Genomic DNA, 19583 nt, shown 5'->3' on the forward strand with positions numbered 1-19583 from the left:
AAATAACCACCCTTAGAAAAAGATAACGTGCTCATGTAAGAAAAAATCTGAGCAAGTGTGACGTCATCTGTTTGTCTCGAGCCAGACATTTTAATGTTCATACATGTAGCTACTAGTATAATGAGCTACATAGGGAGGTTTTTAAAATCCATGAGATGTCTTCAGTTAAATATAATTCCTCTGAAAAAAATGAGGAAAATTACTAATCACTACTGCTTTTAAACATCATTACCATTACAAAAAATACAACAACTTAGATAACTTTATGACAAAGACAGAAAGTTGCAATGAGTTATAGAGGGAGCCTGTGATAGTCGTTGAGATATCTCTGATTATGAAATAATGAGAAAGAAAGAGATATTTCTTCTGATTAAAGCTTTTAAACAAAACGTCCTTGCCTTAAGAAAATAAATTAAAACTAAATTATATGAGAGAAAAATAAAACTATATTAAAATAATAAAAACTCCTAATTAAAAAAAAAAGAAAGAAAGAAAAGAGAAATAAGAACGTTTATGTAAAAAATATATATATATAAGAGAAAGAAAGAAGAGATAGTATATAAATAATTGTCATTTGAATTAATAAGAAATATTAAAAAAAAATTACCTTTAGTTAAAAAAGGGGGATAGTCAGAAGAAAAAAAGATCTGCTTCTTTAAGCTTTAGAAAAAAAATAAAAAGAGAAAGGAAGAAGAAAGACAGAATATCTACCATAAAAATACCATACAATGGATAATTTCTGTGGTTATTATGACTGAACTATTTCAGCTTTGTTTGATACTGAAACTGAGCATGGAATATTCCATCTCTGTGATCATTACATTATGCTAGTAACAGGTGTGACCGGATCGTTATGGGATGCTTAGTCCTCCAAGGCATCTGATCCCACAGCTGTGATTTCCTGTGATCCTTGTTTTATGCCTTATTTACAGATTTGAAATGATTACAGTTTTTTGTTTTGGATCATTCACTGTTCGTCATCTTCAAAACATTCATTGACTCAATTTCTCACAGAATTTTCTGCTTTTAAAAGCAACAGTGGATCATTCACTGTTCGTCATCTTCAAAACATTCATTGACTCAATTTCTCACAGAATTTTCTGCTTTTAAAAGCAACAGTATTACCATTGAAATGAATTAAAAAGGGCAAAAATGGAAACAACATCAGCCACAGAAATTACCCGTTATATGGAAAATAACTACCCTTATAAAAAGATAACGTGCTCATTTAGGAACAAATCTGAGCAAGTGTGACGTCATCTGTTTCTCTCGAGCTAGACATTTTAATGTTCATAGCTACTAGTATAATGAGCTACATAGGGAGGTTTTTAAAATCCATAAGATGTTTTCAGTTAAATGTAATTCCTCTGGAAAAAAATGAGGAAAATTACTAATCACTACTGCTTTTTAAACATCATTACCATTACAAAAATGCAACAACTTAGATAACTTTATGACAAAGACAGAAAGTTACAATGAGTTATAGAGGGAGCCTGTGATAGCCGTTGAGATATCTCTGATTATGAAATAATGAGAAAGAAAGAGATATTTCTTCTGATTAAAGCTTTTAAACGAAGCATCCTTGCCATAACAAAATAAATTAAAACTAAATTATATGAGAGAAAAATAAAACTATCTTAAAATTTAAAAAAACAACAACTCCTAATTAAAAAAAGAAAGAAAAGAGAAATAAGAACATTTATGTAAAAAAAAAGATAAGAGAAAGAAAGAAGAGATGGAATATAAATAATTGTCATTTGAATTAATAAGAAATATTTTAAAAAATTACCTTAAAAAAAGGGGGGATAGTCAGAAGAAAAAAGAGCTTGCTTCTTTAAGCTTTAGAAAAAAAAATAAAAAGAGAAAGGAAGAAGAAAGACAGAATATCTACCATAAAAATACCATACAATGGATAATTTCTGTGGTTATTATGACTGAACTATTTCAGCTTTGTTTGATACTAAAACTGAGCACGGAATATTCCATCTCTCTGATCATTACATTATGCTAGTAACAGGTGTGACCAGATCGTTATGGAATGCTTAGTCCTCCAAGGCACCTGATCTCACAGCTGTGATTTCCTGTGATCCTTGTTTGATGCCTTATTTACAGATTTGTATTGATTACAGTTTTTGTTTTGGATCATTCACTGTTCGTCATCTTCAAAACATTCATTGACTCAAATTCTCATAGAATTTTCTGCTTTAAAAAGCAACAGTATTACCATTGAAATGAGTTAAAAAGGGCAAAAATGCAAACAACATGAGCCACAGAAATTACCCGTTATATGGAAAATAACTACCCTTATAAAAAGATAACTTGCTCATTTAAGAAAAAATCTGAGCAAGTAAGACTTCATCTGTTTCTCTCGAGCCAGACATTTTAATGGTCATAGCTATAATGAGGTACATAGGGAGGTTTTTAAAATCCATGAGATGTCTTCAGTTAAATATAATTCCTCTGAAAAAAATGAGGAAAATTACTAATCACTACTGCTTTTTAAACATCATTACCATTACAAAAATACAACAACTTAGATAACTTTATGACAAAGACAGAAAGTTACAATGAGTTATAGAGGGAGCCTGTGATAGCCACTGAGATATCTCTGATTATGAAATAATGAGAAAGAAAGAGATATTTCTTCTGATTAAAGCTTTTAAACGAAACTTCCTTGCCATAAGAAAACAAATTAAAACTAAATTATATGAGAGAAAAATAAAACTATCTTAAAATTTAAAAAAACAACTCCTAATTAAAGAAAGAAAGAAAAGAGAAATAAGAACATTTACGTAAAAAAATATGAGAAAGAAAGAAGAGATAGAATATAAATATATATAATATGCTAGTAACAGGTGTGACCAGATCATTATGTGATGCTTAGTCCTCCAAGGCACCTGATCCCACTTCTGTGATTTTCTGTGATCCTTGTTTTATGCCTTATTTACAGATTTGAATTGATTACAGTTTTTGTTTTGGATCAATCACTGTTCGTCACCTTCAAAACTCTCTTTGACTCAATTTTTCATAGAATTTTCTGTTTGAAAAAAAAATAGTATTGCCATTTAAATGAACAAAAAGCAGAAAACACTGCAAGCAATATAAGCCACAGAAATTACCCTTTCTACTTAAATATAAAGAAAATAAATAAAATATGCTCCCCGGCCTAAATTCCCATACTTCACCTTTATAGTCACCTACAATTTTTTTTTGTTTAGTTTCTTATTCACGCATGCCTTTCTAGACCTATTGTTGTATATAAAATCACCTATATGTTTTTGTAGTCTCTGTACGCTATTGTAAAATGGTGAAGAGATTCAATAAATGATTGATTGATTGACTTACTTTTTTAAAAATAAAACTTGTCATTAAAATTTTTCTTGTGGAAGTGACATTTTCTTGACAGGCTCCTTCATCTTCATGCAAGCACTACACTACCTCTCTCATCTTAAAACTTACATATATGGGCAAAATACCATCCTATTTCAACACTTCTATAGGCCTAGTAAATTTCTGGCAAGTACTTAAAATCTCCCTCATTTAAAATTTCATTGTAAATACAGATAAACACAAACAACCTCGCTCGTTTTAAAATTAAATATTCAGGCAAGAACTAACTACCTCCCTAATGTTTTTTAAACTCTGATATTCAGAAGAGCGTTAAATACCTCCCTCATTTTGAAACTAAACAATTCAGGCAAGTAATATTTTAAAATAAATATTTAGCAATAAAAACCTCCCTCATATAAAATTCCCATAGTAAATGTCAGGCAAGCACTCAATACCTCCCTCCTCTTAAAACTTAAAAAAATATTCATGCAAGTTCTATGTACCTCCCTGGTTTAAAACTTCTATAGCTAATACAGGAAAATACTAACAACCTCCCTCCTTTTTAAGTTAAATATTCAGGCAAGAACTATCTCCCTCATTTTAAAACTTGAATATTCGGGCAAGCACGTTAAATCTAAATGTTCAGACAAGAAACTAAATACATGTACCTCCCTCATTTTTTAAAGTTAAATATTCAGACAAGCACTAAATACGTACCTCTTTTTTTTAAATATTCAAACAAGCAGTGAATACCTCAGTCAAATTTAAATCTAAATATTCAGACAAGCACTAAATAACTTCCTATTTTTAAACTTTAATAAATACATGTACCTCCCTATTTTTAAACTTAAATATTCAGACTAAATATTACTAAGTACTAAATATCTCCTTTACTTTTAAATTCAAATATTCAAGTAAGCACTAAAAACCTCCCTTGTATTAAATCTATTAATTCATGATCAAGCACGGATTTAAAAAAAAAACTCCTGTTTTTAGCTTTAAAATTCAGACAAGTGCTGATTTAAATACATATATAAAGAAAAGAAAACTTCCCACAGTTACCTAGATTTCTTATGTATAGAAACAATCTAAGGTAATAATAAGCTAAAATTAGTTTCTTTTCAGTGTTCACTGTTCAGGAAATCACTGTTAAAAATACCTCCACCGCTTTTTAGCTTAAATAATATATCAAAAAAAAAAAACTTTAAACATGTATAAAAAATGTTCAAAACAAAGACATACAAATAAATTTTGATTCAATCTTAAGAATAAAATAAACTTCGAAAAGGAAATTTAAGCAAAAGGAAAAAAGCATAATTATTAAATTAAACCTCAATACTTCTAGATAAAAAATAATAATTAAATGCTCTCTGAATGATTCTGTCTCATTCAGATAAAATAGTAAGCCTAAGTAATCTTAAACAATTATCTAGCAAAATGAATTCTTCTATCATCCTAGATATATCATGGAAAATGTCATGGTTATACACTACAATAATACATCAAATTCCTACAACCATCCAAAAATTATAAAGGTTCTTTCACATAGTATTCCTGGTGGTTTGTCCTGCTGCAGGCCATATGAGAAATCTTAGAAAAACATTGGTGGCAATAAAATATCCAGAGTCCATCTCTAGGTCACATGGAAACTTTTGGAAAAACACAAGTAGTGAAATTATCTCCCATAACTGACACTGCTCCAAGGTCCATCAGAATTCTTTGAAACACATCCATAGGGAAATATCTCTGGACTCTATCCCCATAGCTCACGTTTGAGTAATACTGGGCAAGGCTCCCGTTATCCAACACTATAGAAATACAATGAATCCCATAATTTTTTTTTACTATCATAATGATACTTTGTGTATATTTAAAGTACAAGTTTTCAGGGTATATGTAATGATAATGATAGAAGCATCCCCATTTTACCTACAAGAATGTTTTAAGACTAGAAAAATTCAAATATTTTTTTTTACTATACATGACAATTGTATTTCAAATACAAAGTACATGTAAATAAATTAGCTAATGTTAATAATAGATCGAGACAGAAACAACATTTTTTGCCAAAATAAGGATCATTAATAAACATATTACCTGGTAGTCTGGTAGTTTAAGATCAAACATGATGAATGTTGGCTTTATGTATATTTTTCTGCTTGTGAATGGCACCAAATATTGGCTCACAGTAATTGTTGACTCAGTGACAGACCACTTTCACCTAAAGCCTGAAATGATAAAAAGAACCTTGAGAAAAACTTAAGAATAATTTAAATGTTTTTTAAAATAATTCATATATGATCTACAGTATATCAAAGGTCAATTTGAAATTCAAAGTTTTAATATGAATCTTCCATATAAGCAAATTCCAGGTTTACAAGGATCAGGGATTTTGCCAGATTCCCAAGGGAGGGTGCTACAAGATTGCATTTATGTCTCAAACAAAGAAATAATTTCACTATATATCACTTCATAGCTTGATTTAATTTTATGAACTCTTTTTCTTACCTGTCTGATGAACACAACAAAGGCTACAGAGGTGACTGGTAGAATACAGGTATACAGGTGTCAAAACTCTCCATTGATGACCAGACTGCATACCGCATTGTATGTTGTGAATTATTGATCTTTAACAGGGGAAACTACTCCTGAAATCAGAGAAATTGTAGTCAAAATAAGAGATATCTGCTCCTCTTTAGTTCTCACACAAGGAAGTAATTATGGTCTTCCGTTCGTATCCAAAACACAACTTGACCTAGATATTCATGTGATATATCTGTATACCATATTTCATTTCAGTATGTGCAACGGTTGTGAAGAAAATGAACAGAAACTAATGCCCTGTTCACACGATGAGTTTAATTTGCAGTAAATTGATGCCAAGTAAACTAATGCAAATCAAATAAATGCGAATTAAATTGCCTTCATATGACAGCTAATACAAAGTAAACTAATGTAATGCAAATTAAAATTTTTCTACTAACAGTAAGTCTATTATGACGTCATTTGTAAATCACGTCATGTGTGCAGAACCATCCTTTGATACATCATGTAGTGGCTACAGGTATTCATTGATTTTAGTGATTTACATACTTTCCCTCAATTTTTTAAACAAATATAGCACAAATACCTATATACCCTAAAATCTTGAAAATAAGACAGATTTAATAATAAGCCGGTTTTGAAAATAAATCACCTATTTCTTGCATTAAAAATTACTCGAAAATAAGCCAGTTTTGAAAATAAGCCGGTCATGACAATGCCATTTAGGAAAGATGTTAAACGTTTGACGATTTCCTCGTCTTAAAAATTTGACGAGTGAAAACTTTGACGATATTCATTTACTGTGCAAAATAAAAAGTTATCTTTCTTTAATTCATTTAACCTTTACCAATTTCTGCATACGACATATTTCAAACGAGTACGAGTAACGACGTCATAGTACGAACTAAGTCTGTAGCTACTAATGAACGTATTTAAAATTACTAATAAAGGGTTGTTTATAAAGTTATTTTTTTTTTACCAGTAATCATGTTACGCTGGCTAAAAAAACTTAATTGCGGAACCAGCTAAAATGGTGATTTTTTTTTTATAAAATTGTCAAAACAATAATTATCTCATCTGGACCTGTACAAGCTAACGATGTGTTATAAGGTGGTAATAATTAAATAAGTAAATGGATAAAAGGAAGTTTTTATTTGTAAAGCATTTAACTGCCAGGTAATATTGCCCGAGACAAGAAACCTGCTGTTCAGCAGGGCTTGGTAGTCATTACATTTCAATGTACCGTATAAGTGAGTTGTTTAAATATGTGTTTGTTTGATTAATTTATCAAGTAATCCATTTGCAAGCGGATATCTTATATATTATTTTTACTTTTTTAAAACAAGTTTTTATTTCATGTAAATTCATATGCAGTATACAATGAAATGTAATTAACTTTTCGGGATCAGCATTTTCAAAATATAAAGTAGACGATTCTAAAGAACATACATCGGGAAACGCCATTCAATACAAAAGTGCTCTCTTCTCTTACCAGTTTTTTCCTTTGATAATAAGCTGCAATTTGAAAATAAGCCGGTCTTGAAAATAAGCCCCCACTTTCTTACCAAAACTTAAAATAAGCCGAGGCTTATTTTGAAGATTTTAGGGTATAACCACCAACACGTGTCCTGTGACTTAATTCTGGCCTTCGGCATGCATCAAAATTTAATTCGAATTAGCTTCGCTTAGCGTTCACACGGAGCTAATGCGAAGTAATTTAATGCGCAGTAAATTAATACGAATTAAACTAATTCACATTAAATTCTCTGTGTGAACGCTAAGCGAAGCTAATTCGCAGTAACTTTACATTTAATTCGAATTAAACTCTCCGTGTGAACAGGGCATAAGTGTACCGACAGACCGACCAACAGCAGCAAAGCTATATGCCCTCCCTTCTTCGAAGGGGGGCATAATAAATGTCTCATATGGCTTTTAAGAAAGAAAATTGACAGTATAAACATACCAACCCTGAAATAAACATGGATTTCACATGCTGATAAACAGCCTACACACCATCTAGGAAGTTGTATCATGCACACCTGAAAAAAAGAGTTCCCTTTAATTCAGTGGCATAATTCTGCTACATTTATGATATTTCTAATACACGAGTCCAAATTTAATACAGAAGGCCTAAAAATTTTGCCAAAAATTGATAAATAAATTGTTATATTTTTCCATTGAAATTGAGCTTTAAAGCATCATAATATTTAAGAAATAAAGTCCGCGTTTACGTGGATGTTGCAGAATAACCTCCGAGGTCGAGAAATGTTGTTTGAAAGATAAAAGCCTAGGCATTTCGAGACCGAGGAGGTTATTCTGCATCATTCACAAAAACAAGGACTTTATTTCTATTCTGTTATGTGTAGTTAGCAGCCCTAAAATACGACCGATTGTTTCTCCATAGAGAATAGAATCAGGTCACCAAAGAAACAAGAGGCCCAGGGGCCACATTGCTCACCTGAGCAAATCGGCTAAGAAAAAACACAAATCAGATCAGAACTAAAAAGTTTACTGAAGGGGGGGGGGGGGGGGGGCTTGAATTTAATACTACTTTAGAATGCCTTCATATTAATACAGCATATGACTTTGCTGTTCTTGATAAAAAAGTTTTTTTAAAAACATTTTCTTCCTATACTATCACTAATCATTGCTTTGAAGTACTTGAGAAGAAGATTTTCCTATAAATTCCTGTGTAAAACTTTGATCAGCCATTGTGACCCCATCCTACCCCCGGGGGTCATGATTTGAACAGACTTGAATCTACACTACCTGAGGATGCTTCCACATGAGTTTCATTTTATTGACCCAGTGGTTCTTGAGAAGAAGATTTTTTAAGATTTTCCCTATATACTCCTATATAAAACTTTGATCGGCCATTGTGGCCCCTCCCTACCACCGGGGGTCATGATTTGAACAAATTTGAATCTACACTACCTGAGGATGCTTCCAAATGAGTTTCATTCTTTTTGGCCCAGTGGTTCTTGAGAAGAAGATTTTTTAAAAATGTCATTAATTTTTCTTTAATTCATAATTATCTCCCCTTGGAAAAGGGCGTGGCCCTTTTTTTGAACAAACTTGAATCCTCTTCACCTAAGGATACTTTGTGGCAAGTTTGGTTGAAATTGGCCCAGCGGTTCTTGAGAAGAAAATGAAAATGTGAAAAGTTAATGACGACAACGACTACGACAGACAACGGACAAATTTTGATCAGAAAAGCTCACTAGAGCGTTCGGCTCAGGTGAGCTAAAAATGGAATGTTTGCAGTTATAGATATCTACTGAAGAGCCGAGGCAGTGCACATGAGATGAAGATTGTACGACAAAGGCATATCCCTGGAAATTATACAAAGTACTTCACCAAGAAAAGAATGCTAAATCTGGAAAAATGCATTTAAAGAACACTCACATAAGTTTCCAGACTGTGATGGTCTACTCGACTGGAATCAGCATGGGAAGGAAAAAAGAGGCCTGGCATGGATCCTTTCCATCCGATGTAAAAAGTGCCACTATACCAGTCACCGAGAAAAACTACAAAGAGGTGAGAAGATCTGGCTGGGGACGAAGAGCTGCACAGCTGAATGTGGCCATGGCTGTCGGTCACCTGGGTACCAGTCTTACAACAGAGGGTATGCATGGTATGCTTCTTGGTGCAAATATTGAACCAGCATCAACCACCAACAGACCTGCAACAAAGTGGTTCAAATTATCGCTAAAATATGAAGAAAATAAGGCCGAACATTCAAGAACTCAATGAAAAATGTGGACTACTTGATACCCTCCCCCATAAGAGTGTAAGTATATGCTCGGTACATTAATGTCACCTTTAAAACCATTGGATAAACCAAATTCCAAGCTGCCACCCAAGTGACATGAACCTTCAGTGAAAATGTAACTCAGAGGAAAATTGTTGTGAAAGTATTCTGTCGGAATACACAATCCAAACAAGAGGCCCATGGGCCACATCGCTCACCTGAGCACTAAGGGTAGGAAAAAAACTAAGGGTAGGAATCAAAGTACTGAAAGTACTCATGGGAGTTGAACATTGTTATCTGAAAGATCTCAAGGGAAGTATAGGAACAGTTTCATGCTTTCAGATTCAAGTCAGCTAGAACTGATTTGTTAGAGATACAACACGAAACATTAAAAAAAAATTTCTATTGCATTTGAATAGCCAAGATCATGGGACTGCTGTTAAATTAGCTGCAGAACTGCAGCTGTCCGAAAAAAGATTTTGACAGACCGGAGAGCTACAGTGCCATCCATTGAAAAAACTGTATATTTATTGCGCACGAACAGTTAAGTTTAGTTCTGGATTTATTCTTTCTAATTCTTACCTCAACAATTTGACCAAACCAAACAAACAACCTCCACCACAAAAAAAAAAAAATTTCCCAAACTCGAAAATACTATTTTGTGGGTAGGTTTCAAACTTCTTTCAGTACCATTTCTTACTCAAACTCAAACGCAACCCTTATATTTCTGAAGCATTTGAATCAAAACACCCCTACTCTCTTTAGAATGTGTACAAGATATTTGGTCCCAAGAAACAAACAAACAAACACTCTTTATATTCGATGTTACCATCACTAGACACTAGATTGTCATTTTTCTTCCTCTGATTAAAATAAGTATTTGTTATTCTCTTTTGGGTGTGAATGTTTCTTTTCGGACATAATAATTAATTTTTATAAAACTCCGTGCTTATCTATTTTATCAAATGTATCTTTATAACTTAATCATCAAGTTTTGTTATTCCATAATTTTAAATTTCATTTCAAGTAATTTCTATATAGAAGTAAGTATCTGAATACTTAACATTTTGTTTGTTTTGCGTTCGATAATTTTTCAATTATATTGGGAAACTACCACTTGTCGATGGAGCTAGCTACATGTAAGTCTACAAATTTTTACCTATACACGGCACTCAAAACCATTGAGTAGTGAGGGATCGTTTTGTGCAAGCACATACTGCGACATGGGATTTCAGTTTATATGGTCTCATCAAAAGAGTTTATCTCCAAATGCATCCCACAGGATTCGAACCTGCGACGTAAGGATCAATTTACACCTTACTTTGAATCTCTAGAGCAAACTCTTTTAACAACTGCGCCACGCGAGTGACACTTAAAGTTTGTGATTTTGATTTGATTCAAATGTAATTAAAAATCAGACATAGTTTAACGAGCTACTACAAGAAAAAAAACAGTTGTAATCATGAGAAACGATCTTTCTCACAGATCGATCATTGGGATTATTATACCATTGTGTCCGTGCATACGCATGTATTCATTAATTTTAACTGTTTTAATTATATAATAAAATCAAATGATACATTTTATAAGGTAATACTGCAATGCAAGTACATACACGATTTTTCAAGTTCAGATTTGGTGTTGTACACGTGACCAACTGAATGCTGATAAACTCATGAAATAAAGGATGTAAATTTAATGTCATTTGAAATTGTGAGATTAGAATATCAACAAACTTTAATGCTATTATTTTTTCCCTTTACCCACGTAAAAAAATGAGTTGCATGTATCTGGTCTGACAAACATTTTTCCAGTCTAACAGATCATTTTACTTGTCAGAGCAAATAAATGTCTGACAGTGATATTTTCCATAGTATTTTTTAAAAAAAAGTAACGTTGTTCTGTCTCTTTATTGCTGAAACAAATTGAAAGAAGTTCTGTTCGGTTAAACCTTAGCGTTCCTTTGACCTTACATCTTTGTTTACATCTCTATATTTAGACAATCGCGTCATTGTCAAACCAGTTAGACCAGTTGTTGCTCCGTAAACAAAACAACATACTAGATAAACGTAACTGCAATAAAATATAAACAAAGGTAATGCAAGATAACCAGCACGAACACGGGTCGCCATTCCACACCGATACCCGTGACAATAAAGCAGTCAGGTGTAACGAATGCGACGAGTATACCACAGTATTGATGTATCGTAAATAATGCTATCGAAAATGGCGTATGCCTATTTACGAGTCGTGTTCAGCTTTAATGTTCCTTAGGAATGGACCTGCTCCAAAAAATTTTACCTGGTCACTCATCTGGAAAATGTAGGTCAGAGCCAGCATCCGAAGCAAGTCTGGTAGTGTTCATCCCTATATGCATCATCCGTGCAAGTTTGTATCAACATGTGAAGTTTGATAACACCATCTTGAATGGTATGTTTAAAACCGAGCTAAACTCTAAGAAGTGGGGTCAAGGTCAAAGGAATCGTCAAGGTAAAATAAATGTTGATGCAGTTGCATAGCTCTCATCAATATCTATCAGCATATGAAGTTTGATGAAAATATTTTGGATAGATTCTTTGAAACTTAGCTTTAAACAGAGCTAAATGTAAAGTATGACGGAAGGACGGAAGGACAGAAGGACGGAAGACGGATATGACAAACACTATATGCCCCAGCCATATTCATGGCGGGGCATAAATATGCATTTTATTATTAAACAGAATATTATTTTCAGGTTTTAAATAGGCTATTAATACCAATGTATTTAACCTTTGTTTAGTTTGATTATTAATTATTATAGAGAGAATACATTTAATTAATTTTGCCATGCTTTTGTGTAAAGGTTAATAGGCATATTAAACACTGTTATGCCTCATTAAATCATCTTTCCCAAGGGCATACACTAGATAGATCTTAACCATTTTTCGAATATAAATAAAGGATAATTTCCTTAACAGAAAGTACAAAGTATGCAGAAATAATTACTAGCTTGAATTTTTAATTTAAACTATTTATGAGGTAGGCCCTTATGATACTGACATTTGTTATTGACTTGCATTCAGTACACAAACTTTGCCTTTTTCATGTGACTGTTCATTGATAGGACGTACTAAACTTCATACAGTACAGAGTGGACTACATACTATGCGATTTCCATAAGTATTTAAGTTCTGTGCTAATAAAACAGCTTAATAAAAATAAATTCAGTTTTGAAAAGGCCCCGTGTTTTGCACATCTATTTCACGTTGATTTCTCTCCTTAACAGTGATGCGATATGGAGATATCACATAATATTGTCTATGTATAGTTCCTATATAATCTATACAAGCACAAACAGTTCAAAACACTATGTATTCACTGGGTTTGACGCTGTATTCACTGGAGGGTCAGTGCGTGTGCAGCGGCATTGTGACGTCACAATAAACACCTCAAACAAGGTTGTAAACAATGGTTGCAACAGCCTCAGCCCACTTATATATGTATCGTCGGAGGCCCTAAATTTGTTACGGTCCTAGAGTCGTGCACCTTTATTACTGCATATGTTAAGAATTTCAAAGAAAATATTTGATTTTTTTTTTACGTCTTATCTCAAGTGTATTGGTGTTACGGCACGCATTATTTATGTAAAGTTAACAATGCTATGGCACGCATTATTTATATAAAGTTAACAAAAGTCACATATGTCCGATTTGGAATTTTTGGGTCTGTATTATGTAATTTCCACTAAGGTCATGACCCTAGGACCTGTGTTTCAAAATGGCGTCAAGATCAGTACTTTGAACGAGATGTAAACAATCGATAAAGGCATGATTTTTTAAACAGGTCGAGACCACTACCTTATATGGAAGGCAATTATTTACACGTGACAATGTTTTTGTCACGCCCGTTCTCAATCAAATGAAAGAGTCCCAAAGCATGACAGTCTACTACGTGTTTACGATTCAATGGCGACATGTGGTTTCGTCTGTTTACTGCACAAAAGTTAACTTGTCACCGGAAAAACTGTAGAGCTTCTTTTTCACTTTATTTGACAGAAATTGGAAGATTATATTCTAAAGACATTGCTCCATGCTCACATTTAATATTGGAGTAACTGTTGTTTTAGATGATTAATAGTTGCTTCGAATACTGTACAAACACTTTGACGTTAGCATGTACCTAAATCACTTTCTGATTATATTGAGGGGTTAAATATTAATTGCACACCTTCTCCTGTTGTATAAAACCAAGGACATATAAACTATCTGCTAAAACTATGTACATGTACATGTATATCACGTGAAAAAAAACAATGTTTTATTGACACGATGGCATTCACCTACGTCTCTTTGCTCGGAACAATAATGCCACCTTCAGTGCTATTGGGAAAACCCCATTCCAAGCTGCCACCCCAGTGACGTATACCAGTGAAAGTGAACCCAGAGGAAGAATGTGGTAGCAGTTTTCTGTGGTAATAAACTATGTAAGAAAGGCGCACACCTATGAAGCAAAGGAAAGGAAGTTACTTGCCCAGGACATGAAGACTGCACAGCAACCATTCCTCTGGAGACCACCATTGGAGACGAGAAGAGATGGGCCGCTAATTGTGTTGGTGAGTTACAAAGTGATGACCGGCCACTAGTCATATCCCTTTTCATCAGTGATGGAGACAGTGCTGCTGCATCTGGTGCATCTGAAAAACAAGGACATGTGATTGAAAACCTTAAGGACTCGCGTCACTTCTTTGACTCTCAAAGAAAACAGACTCTTAAGGCTACATTCAGCAGTCATACGTTTCCAGGAAGAACCAAGGCCATAAGAGAATCCATGCAGAGAAGATTTGCCTTGGACCTGAATCTTCGATGCAGGACAGAGTACGAGAATTGCTACAAACACTACTCCGGCAACTTAATTACCTTTGATGAAGCGTGCTATGTTTACTGCAGTTGGCTCCCTCATAAACTGCTACCAGGGACAGTGCGGAAAGTCCTGTCAACTCTTTTCCTTTTCCTGTCGTGGACTGAAAAGCAATAAGTGGAAATCTTCAGTGTTGCCCAGTGACTTTGAATTAAATATGACAGAAAAAGACAAATGTTTGTTAAAAGACTGTATAAATTTGACTTTAGGACAAATTAATCTTGATAGAATCGAATATCATACTTGCACACAAAAATCTGAATCTGTAAATAGAGCGCGCCATATTTAAAATCAAATCCAAAATGTATTACAAGTAGTAGAAATTTTGAAAGTAGAATACATAAAGTTGTGCACTCACTGAATAGGGGTCATGGAAACTCAACACTGGAACTTTGTGAATCTGTAGGGGCACCTGTTGTAAAAGGAAGTAGAGAGGTCCATCATCTAAAACAACAACAAAATAGACAAAATTATTTTAAAATTAAACAAAAACTGTTAAAATATAAATCTCAAAGAAAATACTACGCATACAGATCTAAAAGATATCAGCTGTACAATAAAAAAAATCTTAAGAAACTTAAAGTAAATCATTGACAGATCCAAAAATTAAAAAGGAAGTTGTAGGACTGTAAGGGAGTGTGGGGGGTTAATGATATGTACATGCATTTCAAATGTTTAAAATTTGTATCTAAAATATATATTTTGTGAACTATATTACATGTAATAATTTTTTTTCTGGTTCATTGTGCATTAATTATTTTCAACTGTGTATAACTTGGGAAAATGTGAACATGTGAATAATGTATTACTGTAATGTGTAAAATGTGACAGTTTCTAATATGAGAGAGTCTGTTCATGTAAAAACGTTATATTTTTTATTATTAAGCTCATTAAAATTATTTGAATTAAAAATCTTGTTTTTCTTACCTGTTTGATGAACACAACAAAGGTTACAGATGTGATTGATAGAAACAAGGATGTCAAAACTGTCTGTTGATGACAAGACTGCATGTCGTATTGTTTATCCACCATTACTGATCTTTTCAAGGGGAGACAACTCCTGAAATCAGAAAAATTTGACTGAAAATGAGAGTTACCTGTCCCTCTTCAGGTTTAAAAACGTTTATCCATACGCACATCTATGGTGACATAGCCTCACGAAGAATTTTGACATTTTCAGTTATATATTGATTGTTGTAGAGTTTTTCTTTCTCTTTCATTTGATGTATAACATGGCATATATTTTTGTATATAAATGTATAAAATATCGCATAACAAAGACGGCATATTTACTTTGCCGTACAGTGTACAAGTGCGTAACTGCATGGATTTTCATAACGTAAAATCGAAAATAAAAGCTACCTAATAATTTGATGATACTTATATTTTCAAACTTTTGATTTGATTCCCTTAAAAATAAATAATTAAGATTTTTCATTGCTATAAAAATAAATATAACATTCTAAACTATTTTTAAAAAGGAAAATTGACAGAACAAAACTCAAATCAAAAATCTTCTCCTCCTCTAAAAGATATTCCAATTTATGGCTTTTATAATCCAAAAAAATGGCAGAAATCTACATCATTGCAACAGTAAAAGGAAATAAGCAACATGTACATGAAAAAAAACCCTATTATGGTAGTAAAAACAATATTCAACAAGCTTCCATAGCCTGGTGGGTTAAGGAAGGCTTATGCTCAATCGGTATAGAGCACTGGACTGGCAAGCCAGAGGCCTCGGGTTCAATCCCGATTACCCGGTTAGCAGGGGCACTTAATTGTATCTGTTACATTCTCAAAGTAGTTATCTTAAAAAAGTTCCAGACAGCCCTTATCAGTCCAAATTTAATACGGAAATTAAAAGTTTGTTCAATACCAGAATAAAAAGAAAAATGTCATAGTTTGCATTTTAAATGCATGTACCTGGATTTTTAAAAGTGCAATAGGTTGTTTTTATCTAAAGGCTACCATAACATATATAGCACAAGTTTATAATTGATAAGTTTCAAATGTTTTAATTAAAATGTATGCAGAATTATGAACTCATTATAGCCTTTGTGGCTTATTTATATTCTCTTAAATTTTATTTGTCTCTTGTAGTGCAGTTCGATCCTTTTCTTCTTTAAAATCATGAAAGAATGATTGTATAATTTGGAAAATTACAAAAAATGAGTAATCAAACTTCATGTTTTTCTTGAGAAAGAACATGCACACAATGATTTATTTTAATCATATCAAATACTAGTTGCCTGTTAGTATAGGTAAAAGCCAGGCACGTATAGCAACAAGGGGGTAGAGGGGTAGGGGGCCTTCCCAACTTTTTATCCCAACATTACTTTTATTAAAATGTTAATTGAAATTTCCCCCCCCCAAACTTCTTAGCATTGTGTGCCTAAAAATTGATACTGAAGAAAGTAAATTATTGGAAAAAGTTGTCCCTCCTTGAAATAAGATTTTAGGACTTTGGGAAATGCCTTTTTGTTAGTCAACTTTTTCAGGTAAGTAAACAAAAAAAAATTCTCTGGCTGCCCCCCCCCCAACTTTTAAAAACGATGCTACGTCACTGCATGCTTGTTCAAATCGCAACAGAAAGTAAGAGAACGGGTAAAACATTCTTAATATTCTTTCATTATCGGGGCGTCGACTATGGACATTCACGCTTAATTAATATATAAACTAATTAAAGAAGAACAAGGCACACATTTACAATAATTTTAATTTTAGTTATTTCTAAAAAATAAATTAATATTGTTTAAATTGAAACATTTTAATTTATACATATATATTTTTGGATAAACGTGAAGCTGTGTGAATGGGTTAGTTGATCAAGCACGCAATATTCAAGCTGATCACTTTTGCAGGAAAAAATAATGAAATTGTTTAAATTTGATACATGTATTTATCAAATTTCGTGTAATTGATAGTTATCTTCCATAATTTGAAATGCATATATTCATTTAATTCCAATTCAACAGAAGGAAATAAGATTATTATTCTATTTTCCAAGGTATAAATGTTAATTATAAAATGTTGGTTGTAAAATCTTTATCGGGGATATAATTATTACAGGTTAAATACTGAAGGTTAAATTAAATCATTACAAAGAAAATTCATAACTTCTAAAATGTTTAATTGAAACTTTTACTGCATTGATGTTCTAAGTTCAGAGGGCTAAATGAGCACTGGCGACTGCGTTAATACATGTAACAGCTTGATTCAGCAATATTATAAATGGCCGACATTATGCTGTTTCAGGAATCCAAAACTTTAAAGTCATCTCTTCACCGTTTTTTTTCTTTGGTAGATAAACCATGCTCATAATAATAATAGGTTGGAATGTTTTAAAAAGTGTTCAAACAATTTGTGTTAATTTGTTACAATTTGTATTAGATCTAAGTATAACATTTAGCGATGTATTATGTTTGCCGGTTTCACATCCGATGTACATGTATTATCAGTGTGTATAACCTCAGCAAACGGATTATGAATACTGTAAACGTATTACATTTAGCGGTGTATTCTATTTAGCGATTTTTCGGAAAGTAGTGTTATATATCGCTAAATGTCTTGTATATTAACTTTTATAACTAGCAAACTTAGAACTAAATCAAATGCAACTTGTTGAAAATTATTTCCACCAAATATACACGCCAAATATATACATTTACAGTACACAATAGTTCAGCAAAATGACGGAAAGGTCGATAAACATATGTCCAATCTGTTTTATTATCTCGATCATAAAATATTTAAAGTCGGAATGTAACTTTTAAATGTAATAGCACCCGTATATTCACGACAAAATTTGCACGAAGTCACCAAAGAGATGGAGCAGACACGTGACACAGGAGAAGAAGGGGGTCCGAATTTTTTTTTTTTTTTTTTTTTTTTAGTGTACAACATAAGAGGGTATTAAACATTACAACAATAACAAAATCAATTGAGAAGCTCAAGAGGCCTTTCTTCAAAATATTTATTTTAAATCAACGGCTAATAACTAATTCCAGAAGAAGTATCCAAATCAAAACTCTTTGTTGTATCAAAAAATTACATTTTTTTAACTAGACGTAACTGTTTATCAATATCCTTGGCAAGCTATCAAAGATTATACACATGCACATGTACAGTTCTTACATCTTGCACAGAAAAGAACAATAAACAACGATGCATTTTTCTAACTTACATCATCTACGGAAGTGAACAGATAAAAAATAAATATTTTAATTCTGGTTATAACGCGGTATTTGGTTGGATAAAGAAATTACTTTTTATTGCAAAAAATGCATGGGTTAACTATGTCACAATCACATGCGAAAAAAATCATATCGATGCGCCTGACGTTTTATTTCAATATTGTACAATTTGAAGTGATTTTAAATGAAAATTGACTTTTTTCATACACTAAATGAAGAAAAATTAAATTATAAGGAATTAAATTCATAGCTTCCCAATTTATACGGTATTAACTGTGTTGGAACACTTTACACTTTTTTTTAAAATATGAACTTCACTGTTTACTGCCCCAACTCAGTTTATATCATATAAATTGGGTAGCTATTAATTAAATTCATTCTTTAAATAAAAGAGAAGTAATTTATGTCATTTTTCAATGCATCTATTAAAAAAGAATACTTTTCTTAGTTTAATGCTACTGTTTACTTTTTCTTGCATATGCATAACGATGAAACAGCTGCATATTATATTTTTAAAAAAAAAACTATCTATAAATACTTGTCTGTTTGACCTTTTAAGATTAACCGACTAAAATCTTTTTAAAACCTCCAAAATATTCATTCCGGAATTTTCTCATCCCATCAACAACATGCGCGGATTATTGAATTTACCAGGTTAAAAAATGTATATACTAAAATAAGGAAAAAGTTACCATGGACCCCCCCTGGAAAACGCTGACCCCCCCTGGTAAACGGGAATATGTGTGAAATGGGTATGAATAGTGAAAGATTTGAGTAAATACTAAGAAGTCACCACTATCCCCCCCCCCCCCCCCCCCCCCCCCCCCCCCCCCCCCCCACGAAATAGGTTTTTGACGATTGGGCAAGTT

At 32.7% G+C, this 19583-nt stretch overlaps 2 long non-coding RNA genes across 2 annotated transcripts; both read right to left on the reverse strand.

Annotated features, from left to right (window-relative positions):
- Positions 1-4946: 4946 nt before the first annotated feature.
- Positions 4947-5989, reverse strand: LOC134255045 (uncharacterized). Its single transcript, XR_009989436.1, has 3 exons — positions 5839-5989; positions 5428-5558; positions 4947-5138 (listed from the first exon to the last, which is right to left on the reverse strand). It is a non-coding gene; the product is annotated as an uncharacterized LOC134255045 (long non-coding RNA).
- Positions 5990-7880: 1891 nt separating this feature from the next.
- Positions 7881-15560, reverse strand: LOC134255048 (uncharacterized). The gene is made up of 6 exons (XR_009989438.1): positions 15449-15560; positions 14880-14965; positions 14521-14624; positions 14131-14297; positions 9280-9556; positions 7881-7913 (listed from the first exon to the last, which is right to left on the reverse strand). It is a non-coding gene; the product is annotated as an uncharacterized LOC134255048 (long non-coding RNA).
- Between the last annotated feature and the right edge of the window lie 4023 nt (positions 15561-19583).

Source organism: Saccostrea cucullata, unplaced genomic scaffold, assembly GCF_032062105.1.
Source record: "Saccostrea cucullata isolate Sc308-1 unplaced genomic scaffold, CSIRO_AGI_Scuc_v1 ctg1673, whole genome shotgun sequence".
NCBI classification, from domain to species: domain Eukaryota; kingdom Metazoa; phylum Mollusca; class Bivalvia; order Ostreida; family Ostreidae; genus Saccostrea; species Saccostrea cuccullata.